Genomic DNA, 19,297 nt, shown 5'->3' on the forward strand with positions numbered 1-19,297 from the left:
TCCTTTAGAGTCTTTTCTTTAGTCTTGATCTCTCTGCTTACATTACCATTCTTGCATGCTGTCCACTTTTTCCAGTAGAGCCCTTAGCATATGGATCATGGTTATTTCAAATTCCTGGTGTGATAATGCCAAAATCTCTGTCATATATGAGTCTGTCTAAGTCTGGTTCTGGTGCTTGCTTGTCTCTTCATACTCTGGTTTATTTGTTTTTTTAAGCTTTTAGCATGCCTTGTAATTTTTTGTTGAAAGCTAGTTTGATGTATTGGGTAAAACTTACTGAGGTAGATAGTCCTTTAGTGTGAGGTTTTATGTTTATCTGGCTAGGAGCTAGGCTGTTTTTACTGTTTGCAGTAGCTATGGTGTCAAGGGCTAAAATTTCTTCTGGTGTTCTTGTTTCTGTCTCCCCTGTTGTCTTTGGGTTTCCCTGGAGACTCCTTAAATAGGGTCTGCGTCTTGCAGTTGTTTTAGCTCTAATCCCTCTTATTACATGGAAGCCCTGTGGATGTGGTGGTGAGGTGGGGACAAGGAAATGTTCTGTGGTCCTATGACTAGGTCTCCGTCTTTCAGTGAGCCTGGGTCCGGTGTTTCCCTTCCCCACATTAAAGGCTGGAGTGGGCTGGAGTTGGATATTCCCCTCCCCCCAGGTGGGTTGGGTCCTGGTGAAATAGCTCCCCTTGAAGGCAGGCTTTGCTAAGGAGAACAGAGAACTCTGGGTATGTTTCAAAATGATTACTTCCTCCCTCTTACTGAAGGAAGCAGGAGGGGAGTTTTCTCAGATCTCCTCAGTGAGAACCTGATGGGGCTTCTGGAGGTAAATCTCAGGAGAGTGTGAGGACCTGTCTAAGACTGGGCCTCTTCTGGGTTTTTCAGCTTGTCCACACTGAGCTCCCAGCAATTCATCAGTTACAGTTTAAAGTGTTCCTACTGATACTGGTTCCAGCTGTGGGCTTCTGCTTCAGTAAGAATTCTCTGTATCTGTCTGTCTTATCTCTCCAGTTTCCAGACCAGCAGTTTGTCCTGTGACCTCAATTCTTTGATGGATCTAAGAAGTGTTGTTGACTTTCAGTCTGTTCAACTTTTTTCTTTTTGTGAGCAGAGGGGACCTCCAAGTTCTGCATGTCAGACTGGAAACCAGAAGTCATATTTTTCTTACTGATTTGTGGGAGCTCTTAATATATTAGGGAAATTAGTCCTTTATCTTGATATGAGGTGCCTATGTTTTTCTATTTTGTCATTTATCTCTTAAATTTGTGTTTTCCCCTGTGCAGTTAAACAAATGTTTTGTGTGTGGTTGAATTTATCATTACTCCCTTTTAGATGTTTTGATTCTGTGATACAATTACTAAGGCTTTCACAACTCAGATTATAAAGGAATTCTTCCGTTATTTCTTTTAGTACTTGTTATGGCTTTATTTTTTATATTTGTTCCATTTAGGTTTTACCTTCATGTAGAGTGTGAAGAATAGGTACTACTGCTTTTTTTCTAGTTGTCTATTCCGTTGTTCAAAACTACTTACTCAATAGTTCATTTTCCCCCCATTGATTATCATGTATTAAATTCCAATATGTATTTGAGTTTATTTCTATAATTCCTATTCTGTGTTATTGCTTTATCTCTTTATTCATATGCTAATATGAATAAGTTATAGGATACTACTACTCTGTTTTAATTAGTACAGGTTTAAAATATTTAAAATATTGTATGGCTAGTTACCCTTTTATTTTTCTTGTTAATTTCAAACATTTTTTTTTCTCAATTTAAATTTAATTTTGTATATTAACTTTAGCAATCGGTTCTTCTAATAAAAAAACACTTATTGGTGTTTTTATTATGATGTTAAGTGGTTTTTAGAGTAATTTAGGAATTGCATATTTATGAAATTGAGTTTTTCCATCTTAGAACATTGTGTGGCTTTCCATTTGTTCATGTTTTCTTTTGTGTCCCTAGAGAGCTTTAAACACATTTATTCATATAAACCTTGCACATTTTTGTTCATTGTTTTCCCTAGAAATCTTATCTTTCTTTTCCTATTGTAAGTGTGGTCTTTATTTCTTAATTATGCATTTTAACTGGTTGTTTATACATGTGTATAAGCTGTTTATTCCTATATGTGTATTTTATGGAAACACACTGTTTCTAAATGTTTAGAAGCATATACGCAGTATAACAGAGGGCAGCTGGGGTTCTGCACCGTGGGGCTCTGAGGTCTATGCACTTGGCCCCGGGGCACTGCGCCTCTTACTCAACCTTTATAAGCCAGTTTCCTCATGTGTAAAATGGGACGATAGCAGTACCTACCTTGTAAGGTAGTTTTGAGGATTAAAAAGATAAAGCTGGAAAGCACTTAGTCGAACCTCTGGAGCACAGTAAACCATAGATTAATGTTGGCTACAGTGGTTCTGTCCTCTTAACCACTGAAGCTCAAACCTAGTCAGACATGGGGGTCAGACTGGGAACAGACTTGAACCTCCCAACCAGTACTCCCACGCACCACTCCTCAGAGCTCCCACACCAAAGCCCGCCAGTAGACAAAAGGCTGTGGGGTGGGAGGATGGGGGAGGTGGACACAGAAGGACCCTCACCTGACTGTTGTAGGAAAGGAATGAAAGGGTTCTGTGGTGGTCTGCATTTGGGGGGTCCAGGGAAATCAAAGGAGGAGACACATGCTAATGAAGTAGTGGAGGTGGACAGGGCACTTTTCCCCAGTGGTCACCTTGGATCACCAGGCCGTTTCTACACACAGGCATCCTAGATCCTTCTTTGCGTCCGCTCAGCAGTTCCGTGAGGGGGGAACGGGAAATCACAGGGAGTGGATGGGATGGGGGAAGCCGGGTCCAGACGTGCAGACCCCTATCCAAGTGCGCATTCCCCTCCGGATCTCTCTTCACTTCCCTTGTTACTTCTCCTATTTGGGTCTCAGTCCCAAATTATCAGTAGGAAAGACAGGTGACAAACTGGAAAAAGGAAAAACAAGAGGGATTAATATGCTGGGAAGAGGTAGCCTAAGGGACCGTTGGGGTTCAAATCAATAATACCATTTGCTAAATACCCCATGGGCAGCAGAAATCCACAGAGCTATATTAGGGGTAGTGTACTAATAGCTACCGTGTTTTAAGTGTCTATTGTGTGCTGCCTGTTTCATGGGCATTTTTTCTTTTATTGCCAACAACAGTCTTCCAAGGCGGTGTTATTAAGCCAATTACACCACCTGTCTCTAGGAAGCAAGGCCTCAGTCCTCTTGGAGCTTAGCGTTTGTGTACTAACTGAAGAGTATTTGTGAGCGGAGCTCTCGACCACGGCGGGGCTGGGCAAGATCTTGAGGGAGTCAGCCCCGGGCAGTGGGTGAGGTCCGGAGAAACGGGATGTGATCGGTGAAAGGAAGGATACCGTGCCTATTACTGGAAGAGGAAAGCTCGACCCGAGAGAAGCAGGGGGAGAAGCCTGATGGGCAAGTTCAAGGGACGAGGGAGCAGCTCAGGCTTCCTGCAGCTGGAGTTGGAGCCGCGAGGAAACGCGGGCTAAGCAACTGCAGTGGGCAAGAGGCGCCCGAGGAGGCAGCTTCCAGCCGGGAAAGTGCTCCATCAGCTCCCAGCCCGCTCGCCCACTGCTGCATCGCTTTTAAAGGGACAGTCACCGGGCTGCCGAGGCTTCGGAAGCGGAAATGGTCTCTGCTCACTGGCTGACGGTCTAAATTCAGACCGAAAGAATGTGCTTGGAGACAGCTGGTGGAAACTGTCCCAGGCCTGTCTTCAGTGGACATGTCCACGTGCTGCTCGTCTTGCCCTGTCAAGCGTCTCCCTCTCTCCATCGCGCCCTCCGTCTGCCTGCCTGTCTTTCTTCATTAGGCTTTACAAAAAAGTAACCAACCCCGCGCCTTGTACCCAAGCAGTCCAGTAACGCCTGCGTGATGAATGCGAGCTACTCGGGTGCTTTATGAGAAGTGACACTTCCTCCCCAGCTTCTTGTATCTGCCACTGAGCAGTTAAGGTTAAAGCCCACCGCCGACGTGACTGCTGTACATACCACGGGGCAGGGCTCTGGAGCTCACTAAACGCGTAAGCGAGACGCACGAGGCAGCCCCGGACGCCCCATGACCCGGGACTGCGGCAAAGGGTGTGGGAACGGAGAGAGAGGACACTGCGCCCCTTCCTTCCTCCCGGCGGGCCAAGCACACCTTCCCGCCCGGGGGGCAGGGGCAGGTCGCTCCAGGTCGCCGGCACCTCCGGCGCCCGAGAAATCTGCAAATTCATTGCTCCCTTTCATCTTCCGGCGAAAGCCTTCCGTCCTGAGTAGGGCCAGCCCCGTCCTTCGCCGCCAGGCGGATCCGACTTCTCCCCATAAAAAGGCTCCGGTTCCCTTTCCCCGCGCAGGGGTCCTAGGCTGCTTTCGACTTTGCTTCTCACTCACAAGTCCCGCGGTCTGGAGCGGTGCTCAGTCTCGGCAACTTTCACCAGCTCGCCCCGGGAGTCGGGCCCTTTCTAAGACAATGTGAACAAAGAGGAGCAGGGGCGAGCGGGGCGCGCGGGCAGGCTGGGGGCGAGCGTCGGGGCGCCGCGCTCCAGCCGGCCCCGCGGGGATCGGGCGCAGAGAGCGCCGCGCAGCTCCCGGGCGGCTCGGGCGGCGGGTTTCTTTGTCCCGGCCCCGGGCTGGGCGCGAAGGCCGCCGGCCGCGAGCAGAACCGCGAGCCGGGCTCGGGGCTCAGGCTTCCACATGCGCCCCGCGGGGGCAGAGCAGGAAGCAGCGGCCGCGACCCCGGGCGCGACCCGCGCCGGGCTTCCCCGGTTCGGCGGCGGCTTCGGGCCGTGGGGGACTCGGGGACCTCGCCTCTCGCGTCCCCGAGGGCAGGCCCTGCTCGCCCTCGGAGCGCGGTTCGGTGTAGGGAGCCCCCGGCGCGCGCTCCTGCACCCGGACTCTCCGCAGACGCGCGCCAGGCGAGCTCGGGGACAGAGGCGGTGCTCTGGCGCCCCCCAGCCGGCCGCACCGCGGGGCGGGACCTAAACGCAGCGCCGGCCCGAGATGCCCAGGAAGCCCCGAGCCCGACCGGGAGCGCGGCCACAGCGGCCTGTGCGTGCGCGTGGGAGGGGGCTGGGCGCACGCCCCCGTCTCACCTGCCGCACAGCTTGCGCCTGTGTGTCTGCAGGAGGAAGGAGAGAGGAACTGCGGTGTCTGTTCAAGCTCATTAGACCAACCCCCTTCCCTCCAACTCTCAGCTAAGTTTTATTTCAAAACGCAAAGTAGCATCAGAGCCCAAGTGAAAAACTAGTCTCCCGATTTCAGTCTGCACCTCCGCCACCGCATCGACCGAGGGTTCGGTTCCCGGCTTCGACTCCGCAGGAGAGCGGCCGCCCCGGAGGCCCGGGGCTCCGGCCTCGCGCTCCCTTTGTGAGGCCCAGGCTCGGGGCGCCCCCGGTCCCGCGCTCGGGCACGCGGCGCGGGGCCTGCCGCAGCGCGGCGGGCGCGGCGGGCGCTAGGACCGCGGGGAGCGCGGGCGGCGCGGCGCTACCTTAAAACCCAGCCCAATGCCGCTGCCTGCGCCACTCTGCGCGCCGCGGGGCTGCGCAGGAGGAGCGCTCGCCGGCCACCTCGCCCCGCGCCCGCGGCGACACCTGTTCGCGGCCGCCGGCGGCACGCGGGTCCCGCCGCGGCGCCCCTCGCTCCCGCCGCGCCGCCGCGCTGCGGCAGGCCCCGCGCCGCGTGCCCGAGCGCGGGACCGGGGGCGCCCCGAGCCTGGGCCTCACAAAGGGAGCGCGAGGCCGGAGCCCCGGGCCTCCGGGGCGGCCGCTCTCCTGCGGAGTCGAAGCCGGGAACCGAACCCTCGGTCGATGCGGTGGCGGAGTGCAGACTGAAATCGGGAGACTAGTTTTCACTTGGGCTCTGATGCTACTTTGCGTTTTGAAATAAAACTTAGCTGAGAGTTGGAGGGAAGGGGGTTGGTCTAATGAGCTTGAACAGACACCGCAGTTCCTCTCTCCTTCCTCCTGCAGACACACAGGCGCAAGCTGTGCGGCAGGTGAGACGGGGGCGTGCGCCCAGCCCCCTCCCACGCGCACGCACAGGCCGCTGTGGCCGCGCTCCCGGTCGGGCTCGGGGCTTCCTGGGCATCTCGGGCCGGCGCTGCGTTTAGGTCCCGCCCGCGGTGCGGCCGGCTGGGGGGCGCCAGAGCACCGCCTCTGTCCCCGAGCTCGCCTGGCGCGCGTCTGCGGAGAGTCCGGGTGCAGGAGCGCGCGCCGGGGGCTCCCTACACCGAACCGCGCTCCGAGGGCGAGCAGGGCCTGCCCTCGGGGACGCGAGAGGCGAGGTCCCCGAGTCCCCCACGGCCCGAAGCCGCCGCCGAACCGGGGAAGCCCGGCGCGGGTCGCGCCCGGGGTCGCGGCCGCTGCTTCCTGCTCTGCCCCCGCGGGGCGCATGTGGAAGCCTGAGCCCCGAGCCCGGCTCGCGGTTTCTGCTCGCGGCCGGCGGCCTTCGCGCCCAGCCCGGGGCCGGGACAAAGAAACCCGCCGCCCGAGCCGCCCGGGAGCTGCGCGGCGCTCTCTGCGCCCGATCCCCGCGGGGCCGGCTGGAGCGCGGCGCCCCGACGCTCGCCCCCAGCCTGCCCGCGCGCCCCGCTCGCCCCTGCTCCTCTTTGTTCACATTGTCTTAGAAAGGGCCCGACTCCCGGGGCGAGCTGGTGAAAGTTGCCGAGACTGAGCACCGCTCCAGACCGCGGGACTTGTGATGAGAAGCAAAGTCGAAAGCAGCCTAGGACCCCTGCGCGGGGAAAGGGAACCGGAGCCTTTTTATGGGAGAAGTCGGATCCGCCTGGCGGCGAAGGACGGGGCTGGCCCTACTCAGGACGGAAGGCTTTCGCCGGAAGATGAAAGGGAGCAATGAATTTGCAGATTTCTCGGGCGCCGGAGGTGCCGGCGACCTGGAGCGACCTGCCCCTGCCCCCCGGGCGGGAAGGTGTGCTTGGCCCGCCGGGAGGAAGGAAGGGGCGCAGTGTCCTCTCTCTCCGTTCCCACACCCTTTGCCGCAGTCCCGGGTCATGGGGCGTCCGGGGCTGCCTCGTGCGTCTCGCTTACGCGTTTAGTGAGCTCCAGAGCCCTGCCCCGTGGTATGTACAGCAGTCACGTCGGCGGTGGGCTTTAACCTTAACTGCTCAGTGGCAGATACAAGAAGCTGGGGAGGAAGTGTCACTTCTCATAAAGCACCCGAGTAGCTCGCATTCATCACGCAGGCGTTACTGGACTGCTTGGGTACAAGGCGCGGGGTTGGTTACTTTTTTGTAAAGCCTAATGAAGAAAGACAGGCAGGCAGACGGAGGGCGCGATGGAGAGAGGGAGACGCTTGACAGGGCAAGACGAGCAGCACGTGGACATGTCCACTGAAGACAGGCCTGGGACAGTTTCCACCAGCTGTCTCCAAGCACATTCTTTCGGTCTGAATTTAGACCGTCAGCCAGTGAGCAGAGACCATTTCCGCTTCCGAAGCCTCGGCAGCCCGGTGACTGTCCCTTTAAAAGCGATGCAGCAGTGGGCGAGCGGGCTGGGAGCTGATGGAGCACTTTCCCGGCTGGAAGCTGCCTCCTCGGGCGCCTCTTGCCCACTGCAGTTGCTTAGCCCGCGTTTCCTCGCGGCTCCAACTCCAGCTGCAGGAAGCCTGAGCTGCTCCCTCGTCCCTTGAACTTGCCCATCAGGCTTCTCCCCCTGCTTCTCTCGGGTCGAGCTTTCCTCTTCCAGTAATAGGCACGGTATCCTTCCTTTCACCGATCACATCCCGTTTCTCCGGACCTCACCCACTGCCCGGGGCTGACTCCCTCAAGATCTTGCCCAGCCCCGCCGTGGTCGAGAGCTCCGCTCACAAATACTCTTCAGTTAGTACACAAACGCTAAGCTCCAAGAGGACTGAGGCCTTGCTTCCTAGAGACAGGTGGTGTAATTGGCTTAATAACACCGCCTTGGAAGACTGTTGTTGGCAATAAAAGAAAAAATGCCCATGAAACAGGCAGCACACAATAGACACTTAAAACACGGTAGCTATTAGTACACTACCCCTAATATAGCTCTGTGGATTTCTGCTGCCCATGGGGTATTTAGCAAATGGTATTATTGATTTGAACCCCAACGGTCCCTTAGGCTACCTCTTCCCAGCATATTAATCCCTCTTGTTTTTCCTTTTTCCAGTTTGTCACCTGTCTTTCCTACTGATAATTTGGGACTGAGACCCAAATAGGAGAAGTAACAAGGGAAGTGAAGAGAGATCCGGAGGGGAATGCGCACTTGGATAGGGGTCTGCACGTCTGGACCCGGCTTCCCCCATCCCATCCACTCCCTGTGATTTCCCGTTCCCCCCTCACGGAACTGCTGAGCGGACGCAAAGAAGGATCTAGGATGCCTGTGTGTAGAAACGGCCTGGTGATCCAAGGTGACCACTGGGGAAAAGTGCCCTGTCCACCTCCACTACTTCATTAGCATGTGTCTCCTCCTTTGATTTCCCTGGACCCCCCAAATGCAGACCACCACAGAACCCTTTCATTCCTTTCCTACAACAGTCAGGTGAGGGTCCTTCTGTGTCCACCTCCCCATCCTCCCACCCACAGCCTTTTGTCTACTGGCGGGCTTTGGTGTGGGAGCTCTGAGGAGTGGTGCGTGGGAGTACTGGTTGGGAGGTTCAAGTCTGTTCCCAGTCTGACCCCCATGTCTGACTAGGTTTGAGCTTCAGTGGTTAAGAGGACAGAACCACTGTAGCCAACATTAATCTATGGTTTACTGTGCTCCAGAGGTTCGACTAAGTGCTTTCCAGCTTTATCTTTTTAATCCTCAAAACTACCTTACAAGGTAGGTACTGCTATCGTCCCATTTTACACATGAGGAAACTGGCTTATAAAGGTTGAGTAAGAGGCGCAGTGCCCCGGGGCCAAGTGCATAGACCTCAGAGCCCACGGTGCAGAACCCAGCTGCCCTCTGTTATACTGCGTATATGCTTCTAAACATTTAGAAACAGTGTGTTTCCATAAAATACACATATAGGAATAAACAGCTTATACACATGTATAAACAACCAGTTAAAATGCATAATTAAGAAATAAAGACCACACTTACAATAGGAAAAGAAAGATAAGATTTCTAGGGAAAACAATGAACAAAAATGTGCAAGGTTTATATGAATAAATGTGTTTAAAGCTCTCTAGGGACACAAAAGAAAACATGAACAAATGGAAAGCCACACAATGTTCTAAGATGGAAAAACTCAATTTCATAAATATGCAATTCCTAAATTACTCTAAAAACCACTTAACATCATAATAAAAACACCAATAAGTGTTTTTTTATTAGAAGAACCGATTGCTAAAGTTAATATACAAAATTAAATTTAAATTGAGAAAAAAAAATGTTTGAAATTAACAAGAAAAATAAAAGGGTAACTAGCCATACAATATTTTAAATATTTTAAACCTGTACTAATTAAAACAGAGTAGTAGTATCCTATAACTTATTCATATTAGCATATGAATAAAGAGATAAAGCAATAACACAGAATAGGAATTATAGAAATAAACTCAAATACATATTGGAATTTAATACATGATAATCAATGGGGGGAAAATGAACTATTGAGTAAGTAGTTTTGAACAACGGAATAGACAACTAGAAAAAAAGCAGTAGTACCTATTCTTCACACTCTACATGAAGGTAAAACCTAAATGGAACAAATATAAAAAATAAAGCCATAACAAGTACTAAAAGAAATAACGGAAGAATTCCTTTATAATCTGAGTTGTGAAAGCCTTAGTAATTGTATCACAGAATCAAAACATCTAAAAGGAGTAATGATAAATTCAACCACACACAAAACATTTGTTTAACTGCACAGGGGAAAACACAAATTTAAGAGATAAATGACAAAATAGAAAAACATAGGCACCTCATATCAAGATAAAGGACTAATTTCCCTAATATATTAAGAGCTCCCACAAATCAGTAAGAAAAATATGACTTCTGGTTTCCAGTCTGACATGCAGAACTTGGAGGTCCCCTCTGCTCACAAAAAGAAAAAAGTTGAACAGACTGAAAGTCAACAACACTTCTTAGATCCATCAAAGAATTGAGGTCACAGGACAAACTGCTGGTCTGGAAACTGGAGAGATAAGACAGACAGATACAGAGAATTCTTACTGAAGCAGAAGCCCACAGCTGGAACCAGTATCAGTAGGAACACTTTAAACTGTAACTGATGAATTGCTGGGAGCTCAGTGTGGACAAGCTGAAAAACCCAGAAGAGGCCCAGTCTTAGACAGGTCCTCACACTCTCCTGAGATTTACCTCCAGAAGCCCCATCAGGTTCTCACTGAGGAGATCTGAGAAAACTCCCCTCCTGCTTCCTTCAGTAAGAGGGAGGAAGTAATCATTTTGAAACATACCCAGAGTTCTCTGTTCTCCTTAGCAAAGCCTGCCTTCAAGGGGAGCTATTTCACCAGGACCCAACCCACCTGGGGGGAGGGGAATATCCAACTCCAGCCCACTCCAGCCTTTAATGTGGGGAAGGGAAACACCGGACCCAGGCTCACTGAAAGACGGAGACCTAGTCATAGGACCACAGAACATTTCCTTGTCCCCACCTCACCACCACATCCACAGGGCTTCCATGTAATAAGAGGGATTAGAGCTAAAACAACTGCAAGACGCAGACCCTATTTAAGGAGTCTCCAGGGAAACCCAAAGACAACAGGGGAGACAGAAACAAGAACACCAGAAGAAATTTTAGCCCTTGACACCATAGCTACTGCAAACAGTAAAAACAGCCTAGCTCCTAGCCAGATAAACATAAAACCTCACACTAAAGGACTATCTACCTCAGTAAGTTTTACCCAATACATCAAACTAGCTTTCAACAAAAAATTACAAGGCATGCTAAAAGCTTAAAAAAACAAATAAACCAGAGTATGAAGAGACAAGCAAGCACCAGAACCAGACTTAGACAGACTCATATATGACAGAGATTTTGGCATTATCACACCAGGAATTTGAAATAACCATGATCCATATGCTAAGGGCTCTACTGGAAAAGTGGACAGCATGCAAGAATGGTAATGTAAGCAGAGAGATCAAGACTAAAGAAAAGACTCTAAAGGAAATACTAGACATCAAAAGCACTCTAACAGAACGAAGAATGCCTTTGATGGACTCATCCGTAGACTGGACACAGCCAAGTAAAGAACCAGTGAGTTTGAACATATGTTAATAGAAATTTCTCAAGCTGAAATGCAAAGATTAAAAGAAAGAAAGGAACACTGGAACAGAATAGCCAATAACTGTGGGACAATTACAAAAGGTATAACATACACATAATGGGAAGATCAGAAGGAGAAGAAAGAGAGAAGAAAAAAGAATAAAAACAGAAGAAACATTTGAATTGATAACAGTTAAGACATCTCCAAAATTGATGACAGACTCTAAGCCACAGATCTAGGAAGCTCAGAGATACTAAGTAGGAAAAATACCCAAAAACTCTATGCTGTTGGCCTTCCCTGGTGGCGCAGTGGTTGAGAGTCCGCCTGCCGGTGCAGGGGACACAGGTTCACGCCCCGGTCCGGGAGGATCCCACATGCCGCGGAGCGGCTAGGCCCGTGAGCCATGGCCACTGAGCCTGCGCTTCTGGAGCCTGTGCTCTGCAACGGGAGAGGCCACAACAGTGAGAGGCCCATGTACCAAAAAAAAAAAAAAAAATCTATGCTGTATATCATATTCAACATATCATATTCCATGTCTACAATGTAGACAACCAAAGACAAAGAGAAAATCTTGAAAAGGGCCAGAGAGGGAAAAAAATATCCTATCTATAGAGGAACAAGGGTAGAATTACATCGGACTTGTCTTCAGAAACCATGCAAGCAGGAAAAGAGTGGAATGAAATATTTAAAGTGTTGAAAGAAAAAAGAAAAATACTAACAACAGGATAAAATAGTCAGTTTACAAGAAAAGAAATGCAAATGGTTCTTAAACATTAGTAAATATGCTCAACTCCATTCATAACAAAAAGGAACAAAAAATAAAACTGTGCTGATATACCATTTCTTACCTATAAATTTGACAAATATTAAAAATACTATGAACTGGTGTTAGAGTCTGGGGGATTCAGGCACTTTCAAACATTACTGTGGAGATGAAATTGAGACAGCATTTATGAAGGGCACTTCAGTAATATTTACTAAAATTACAAATACCCAGGTCCTTGGACTCGACAATCTCTCTTCTGGAAATTTATCTTAGATGTCTATGGGCACGTGTGCAGAATCGTGTGTGTAGAAGAGTCCTCACTGAAGCACTACTCGGGATAGCAAAAGATTGGAAACAGCGCATCAAGAATGTCCATCATGAATGACTGGTCATATGAATTATAATAAATCCATAAAGTAAAATCTTGAGAAGTTTGTTAAAGGAAAAAAAAAGGGAGGGGTAGCTTTTTGTATATGCTATGAACTAATCTCCAAAGAATATTGTGAAGGAAAAAAGGACAGTACAGAACAGTGTATATGTCATGCCATCATTTGTGTTCTAAAAAGAAAGCTTTTCTATTTATACATGTAAGTAATATCTCTATAAATACATGCAAGCTCTTTGGTTGCCTCCAGGAAAAGAAATTGTATAGCTGAGGGATAAGAGGTAGGAGGGAGAATTCTCACTATATACACTTCTTACCTTTTTGAACCACGTGAATATAATATCAATTTACAAAGGCATAAGCCCAGTTTAATTTTTTTAATAATTACATTTCCCTCCTTCAAAGGAGCGGAAGCACAGTGCCTGATGCAAAGATCTTGGGAGCAACCGCAGAAGATGCTGTGATTAGGCACCACGTTCCCACACACAACCCCAGGAGCATGAACTGACACATCTCTGAAAACGTGACAACGTCAACCCCTCAGGCTCCAAGGCAGCTCTGTGGGTTGCTTCTCCTCCCTGTCTCTTCCACTGCAGTGCCTGTCTTTCCTTAGCCGTGCTCAGCTCTCTTCCTGCGCATCTTGCCTTCCTGCCTGTCCCTATTTCTCCTGTCACAAAACGTGGCTGACAAAGCCGGGGACTTTCTTCACTTACAATTGTCCCAACATTACATCACTTTGTTGCCCACCTCCCACTCCGCGGGCATCCTCGTGGCCAGCAAGCTGCCAGCCTCCTCACGGGGTCTCCCCTTCTTGTTTGCCTGTTTAACTCCAATTTTCTTCACTTTCATTTTGGTCACTCCAGCGTAGCCCATTTTAACTTTTCTTGCCTATTTCCCTAACTTCTGGAATACAGATGGAGGTCAAACAGTAACAACAACAAAACAATAATATGTATCAAACATATTTATAGAAAGTTAATATTTATAGAGATATATATTTACAGAAAGAATTTCACATACATTATTTCATTTAAACTTCATTACAGTGTGACTCAGACATTATTATCTGTCTGTTAAGGTGGAGGAAACTGAGGCTTAGAGAGGTTAAGACACCTGACTGAAGTCACACAGCTAAGTGAGGAAGAGGATTCTAACGTAGACCTTCCAACACCAAATCTTGAGTTTTCTTCTCTTTTAATATCTCGTGAAATTTAACAATAACTTTAAACTGGGGCGGGGGTGGGGTCCTTTAAATAGCTAACTTAGGGATTTTTCCATTTGACCAATTAGGTGAAAAAAACCTTCCCTTTTTCTCTAAAGGCCTCTTCAATATTTGCTTCTTCCTTTATAGTTGATGGAACGTACCTAGTATTCTCCAAGGATGGTTAGAAACAAGTAGCAAATCACTACTCATTGGTCTCATTGGTGCCACCCAAATTCTCCTGAAATGAATGAGGTTCTCAGCCTTCTGCACTGACCCTGCTGGACCTGACAGAGCTAATGGCACTCGGCTTGCATACACCTGTCTCACATCTTCCACGACTATGAACATCCTCGGTTTCCTCCTCCTCCAGCATCACTTTCTGTTTCTTGGTTTCCTTTGCCACATCCCCCTCTGCTTCTCAGCATCCGACACTTGGAGCGTCCAGAAGCTCAGTCCCCGAGCCGTTCTCTATACTCCCTTCCTAGACGATTTCATCTCCTCCCAAATCTCTAAATACAGTCCAGGGACTGAGACGTCCCGAATTGCCTCTCTGGACCCCCTTCTCCCCTAAATAATGTGTAACCAGCCCCCTCCCTGCCACCTCCACCTGACTGTCCAGGGGGCCTCCAACACCCTACACTACCACTCCCCCCGGAAATCTGGGCACCCAGGTATCTCCTGTCTCAGTCCGAGGCACCGGCGTTCACTCAGCTGCTCAGACCCCAAACGCGAGTCACTCGTCATCCAAACCCTAACAGTTCTACTTTCAAGACACATCCTATACCCAGCCACCTGTCACCGTCTTCACTGATGCCACTTTGGCTTCACACCAGCATCTCCCCACATGCTGCAATGCCTGCCCCTCTGGTTCCTCTGCTTCAGCGTGTCATCCAGGCCACATCAACACGTCAGATCCTGTCACTCCCCCGTCGCCCTTACACCCAATTACCTGCAACACCTGTGAGCGCCTGAGCCCCGACTTCTTCCCGACATCGTCTCCTACTTCCCACACGGTCCCTCTGCTTCCCCAAAGCTGGCTCCTTGAGTTTCCCTAAGATGCCGAGTACGTTCCCATCTTCTGGCTGACATTCTGCTCGGAACACTTTTCTCACACACCCCATGGCTTTGTGGAGGTCTCCATGGAATTGCCGTCCTCTTAGGGAGAAGTTCCTTGGTCACTCTACCTAAAACAGCGCTTCTGTCACCCACCATCATTAGTTTTTGTCACAATAATCATTACTGGCCAATACGTTTACAATAAACAAAATAGACAAGGCCCTTGCTGTCGTGAAGCTTACATTCCATGCAGAGAAGCAGACAACAAACAAGTAAAGAAGGTGATTCTAGAGAGTATCGTGCGCTATCAGAAAATAAGAGTTCTGCAGAGGTGCCCGGAAGCTCTTCTTTCTAAGAAAATGACAGAAAGGAGCTGACCTTGCTAAGACCTGAGAGAGGAGAATTCCAGCTGTACAGAGTCCACAGCAAGAATGAGAGTGAAATGACTGAGGAAGAGAGGCCGATGGCGGCAGCAGCATAAGTGCAGGCTGGAGTCGTGTCAGACGAAGGAGAGCTGGGCCGGATCCTACAGAACCTGGGGAACCTTGCTGAGGAGTTGGGCGTCACTCCAGGTGTGAGGAACAACCACTGTGACTGATAGCGATTCCCTCGAACGGGTCCACACAGTGCCGTTACTTCACGTTTCAAACATAACAAACGCTGAGCGGTGTCTAAAAACACAGTGAAAGTCCTCTGGAATTTTATTAGCTCTCGTTATAATCAGTCTTTATCTTTCCCACTACTTCCTGTAACTCCTTATTCTTTCCCAAGACTATATTTTCCCCTGGTTTCTCCACTCCCACTTGTCCCCAGCTTAAGCTTAATTTGTAACCAGGAACCCACTGAGTCATCTGTCCATATTCTCTGCTCCATTTTTTCCACCTTGGTTCTCTAATAGGGTGCTGAGCTTAAGGGAACATCTATCTGCCTCACTGTCCTGGGCTTCTTCGTGATTCAACCGGTGATTACCAAGTTACCATTTTTATAACAAGTACCTAAAAACATAAGACATAGGAAGAATAGAAAAACTATAAAAGCATGGATTATACTAAGGAGAAAACAGTATTAGAGGTGTGACTTACATTTCTAGAAGCCATGTATCAAACATGGTGAAGGATGGAGTGAAAAAGAAAAGAAGGGTAAAGAGAAAACTATTAACAAAGAAAGTAAGGGCATCTAACTTCCACCTTCTCTCTGCTAGCAAAAACTTCATACTTCATTAAAGAATTGCTTTTTCAATTAAATCAGAATTTTTTAGAGTAGGAGAAAATATCCAGAAAAATATTATTGAGTACATATTTTGTACAAGACATTGTACTAGAGTTTGTTCGGGACATGCATACAAAAACGACAGGATTCTTCCTCTCTTTTATTTTTATACAGTCCACATTCATTTACATTTTTCTTTTCCTTTATTTTCTCCTGCACTTCCCTGCTTTTATCTGGGAACGTTTTCCTTCTGCCTAAATAACTCTCTGTGGTTTTTCTTTCAGTGAAGCCTATAGGCCACAGATTCCTTCAGTTTTTGTTTGTTGGAAAATGTGTTCATTGCACTGTCATCTTTTCAGATATTTTCATTGGGTATAGAACTCCTGATTCACAGTCCTTTTATTTTCTTGTCTTATAGCTTCTGTAACTTCAGTGGAGAAGTCGTCTGTAAGTCTTATTGTCGATACTTTGCAGGTAATGTGTCTTCTACCTCGAGATGTTGTTAATATCTTTCTTTTTGTCTTTGGCTTTTCAGAAGCATTAATACGTTGTACTTAGACACAATTTTTTTGTGTGTTTACTCTGTCAGGGATTTACTGAGCTTCTTAAATCTCTAATTGAGGACCTCCAGTTTTGGAAAACTCTTGGTCATGTTTCTGAATATTGCTTCTTCCCTGTTCTCTCTTTTCTGGGACTACAGGTATGTGTATGTTAGACATTTTTTGTTTTGTTTCCCATTCCTTTTCTCTTTGTACTTCAGTACAAAGTCACAAAGGGTACAAAATACTTGAGTATTTTCTAATGGTCTCTCTTCCAATTCACTAATCCCATTTTCTACTGAGTCCATTCTGCTATTAAACCACTCACCAAGTGCTTAATTTCAGGTAATGGTTTTGTCATTTCTAAAATGTCCGTTTGAATTTTTTTAAATAGATTCCCATTCTTTGGTGAAATTACCATACTTTCATCTGTTATTTCCATCCCCCTATATACATGTGTGTGTATATATATATTCTTGAATATTATTTTAAAGTTCTTATCTATTAACTCCATTAGTTTTAGCAAGTGGTCTGCTTCCGCTGTCTGGTTTTTATCTCTTTATCATCATTTACATTTTCTTGCTTCTTTGCATGTCTAGATGTTGTTGATTGTAGGCCAGATGGTATATAAAGAATGGGAGGATGCTGACGATGCTGAATTCCATGCTTTTGGAAAGACTGGGTGAGGGGCTGATCACCTGAATCCAACCAGGAATTGAGTTAGGTTGGTGCTGGGTTGCACTTTTAGGCAGACTCTGGACCTGTGGTTCATCGCTGCTCCTTGGTGTAGCCCCCTGACCCCATGCTTCTGAAGGGCAGGCTGGTGGGTATCAGTTTCCTCAACCCTGAAAGATTATGGGAAATCTCTCTCTACCCTTCAGAGGTATTAAAACCAACTCTCCAGCCTCCTGGCCCCAGAAAGTTTCTGAGTCTGAAGCCGCTCAAGTTTCCAGTTTGTCCCATGGGTGTTAAAGCTTTGCCAGTTTCTCTTTACTTCACAAGGACCCTCTGCCCGAGCCAAGTCTGAGCCTCAACCTGTGTCCAAAATCGACGAGTACGCCGGGGCCAAAAACAGCTGTCAATCACCAGCTTAGGGCTTCCCTGGTGGTGCAGTGGTTAAGAATCTGCCTGCCAATGCAGGGGATACGGGTTCGAGCACTGGCCCGGGAAGATCCCACATGCTGCAGAGCAACTAAACCCGTGCACCACAACTACTGAGCCTGTGCTCTAGAGCCCGCGAGCCACAACTACTGAGCCCGTGCGCCACAACTACTGAGCCCACGCGCCTAGAGCCCGTGCTCCGCAACAAGAGAAGCCACGACAGTGAGAAGCCTGTGCACGTCAACAAAGAGTAGCCCCCACTCGCCACAACTAGAGAAAGCCCGCGCACAGCGATGAGGACCCAACACAGCCAAAAATGAATAAATAAGTTTATAAAAAATACATATATATAAATATAAATATATATATGTATATATATAAATCACCAGCTTACCTTGGAACAATGTCCCTGCTCTGTAATTTTAGTTCCATCTAGTTTCTTCCACAACGTTCTGTGTCTTTAAAGATATCGTTTTTGTAATTTCTCCAGTTTTTCCTAGCTGCAGTAGGACGACTGTCCTGCCTCAACCAACCACCTGCTATCTAAAAATAGTGGTGAATTATTATGTCAAGGATTCTACCGTCTATTTCATAGTGTCTTCCACTTTTCAAAGATCTTACACATCCACTATCTCAACTGAACCTTTTCCCAAGTCTGGGACACGGATAAACCAGGGCACTTGCCTCAGAGGAGTCACTGAAGTCCTACCCCCTGGGCATGACTGTCCATGAGAAAAGCCGAGAGGGCTTGTCCAAGTTCTTCCAAGACCTAGCTTGTCTGCACTGATGCTAATTTAAGGACATAAAAATAAATGAGAGGTTATTCACCAGGCTAAAAGCATAGCCTTCAACAACTAACTTAGACTTGCCAGCCTTCGCTTATAAGACTGCACGAATGCAGACAGGTTCAAGGTGAAGGTTAAGGTCATCAGTGAATTACCTTCTTAGGTCTTCATAAAGGCGGCTTTACAACATTCATGAAACGATCACCTCAACCAGCATTTTCCACTGAGTTCCACTGAACAGAGAAAACACAAAATCAAAATTACATTCCAAATTTGTCTAAGGATATATGTATGGCAGTAAAATTGTGCCCTGTGTGAACCTCCTGGCACGTTAATTTTATGAATTATGTTGGTATGTAAACTCACCTCTAGATAACTATGCTGGCTTCTCGGTATTATAAAACAGAGAGGATACTGTTTATCCTTACAATCTCTCTAGAGAACTTTACCAAGCTAACCTTGCAAGAAAGTGGAAAACAGCATCTTTAAGCATCTTCTTGTAGATATCTTGGCCAATTCAACAAAGCCCTTTCCCTGGGGCACAGCGGCTGCTCCTGGACAGCCTCCAGCTGTCCTCTGAGCTGGTCCTCAGCATGGTGGTGTGCAGGATTTCTGAGGTAGCCTCTGAACGAAATCCAGAAAGTCTCTCTGCCCAAAACTTCTCCCCTCACACTACTGCAATTAAAACCAAACAACAACAACAAAATCAGAGGGGAAAAGAGAGGGAGTCTTATTCATGAACTAGCCAGACCCAGAAGACACCGTTAGTATCAAGTGGTGTGTGAGCATTTATCCAGAATAATTAAATAGCATGGGCTTAAAGAAAAGCAAGAAAATACAGAGACACCCAGAACACTACATCACGGTAGACAGTTAATGTCGGTGAGGCATTCTTATTTGCAATATACAGGAGCAACTTGAGGGCAAAGGAAGTGAAAGTGTTTTTTTTTTTCTTTCTGTAATCACTTTTTTAAATATATCTTTTTGGGTATAATTGCTTTACAATGGTGTGTTAGTTTCTGCTGTATAACAAAGTGAATCA

This window comes from Phocoena sinus, chromosome 18, assembly GCF_008692025.1.
Source record: "Phocoena sinus isolate mPhoSin1 chromosome 18, mPhoSin1.pri, whole genome shotgun sequence".
Lineage (NCBI taxonomy): Eukaryota > Metazoa > Chordata > Mammalia > Artiodactyla > Phocoenidae > Phocoena > Phocoena sinus.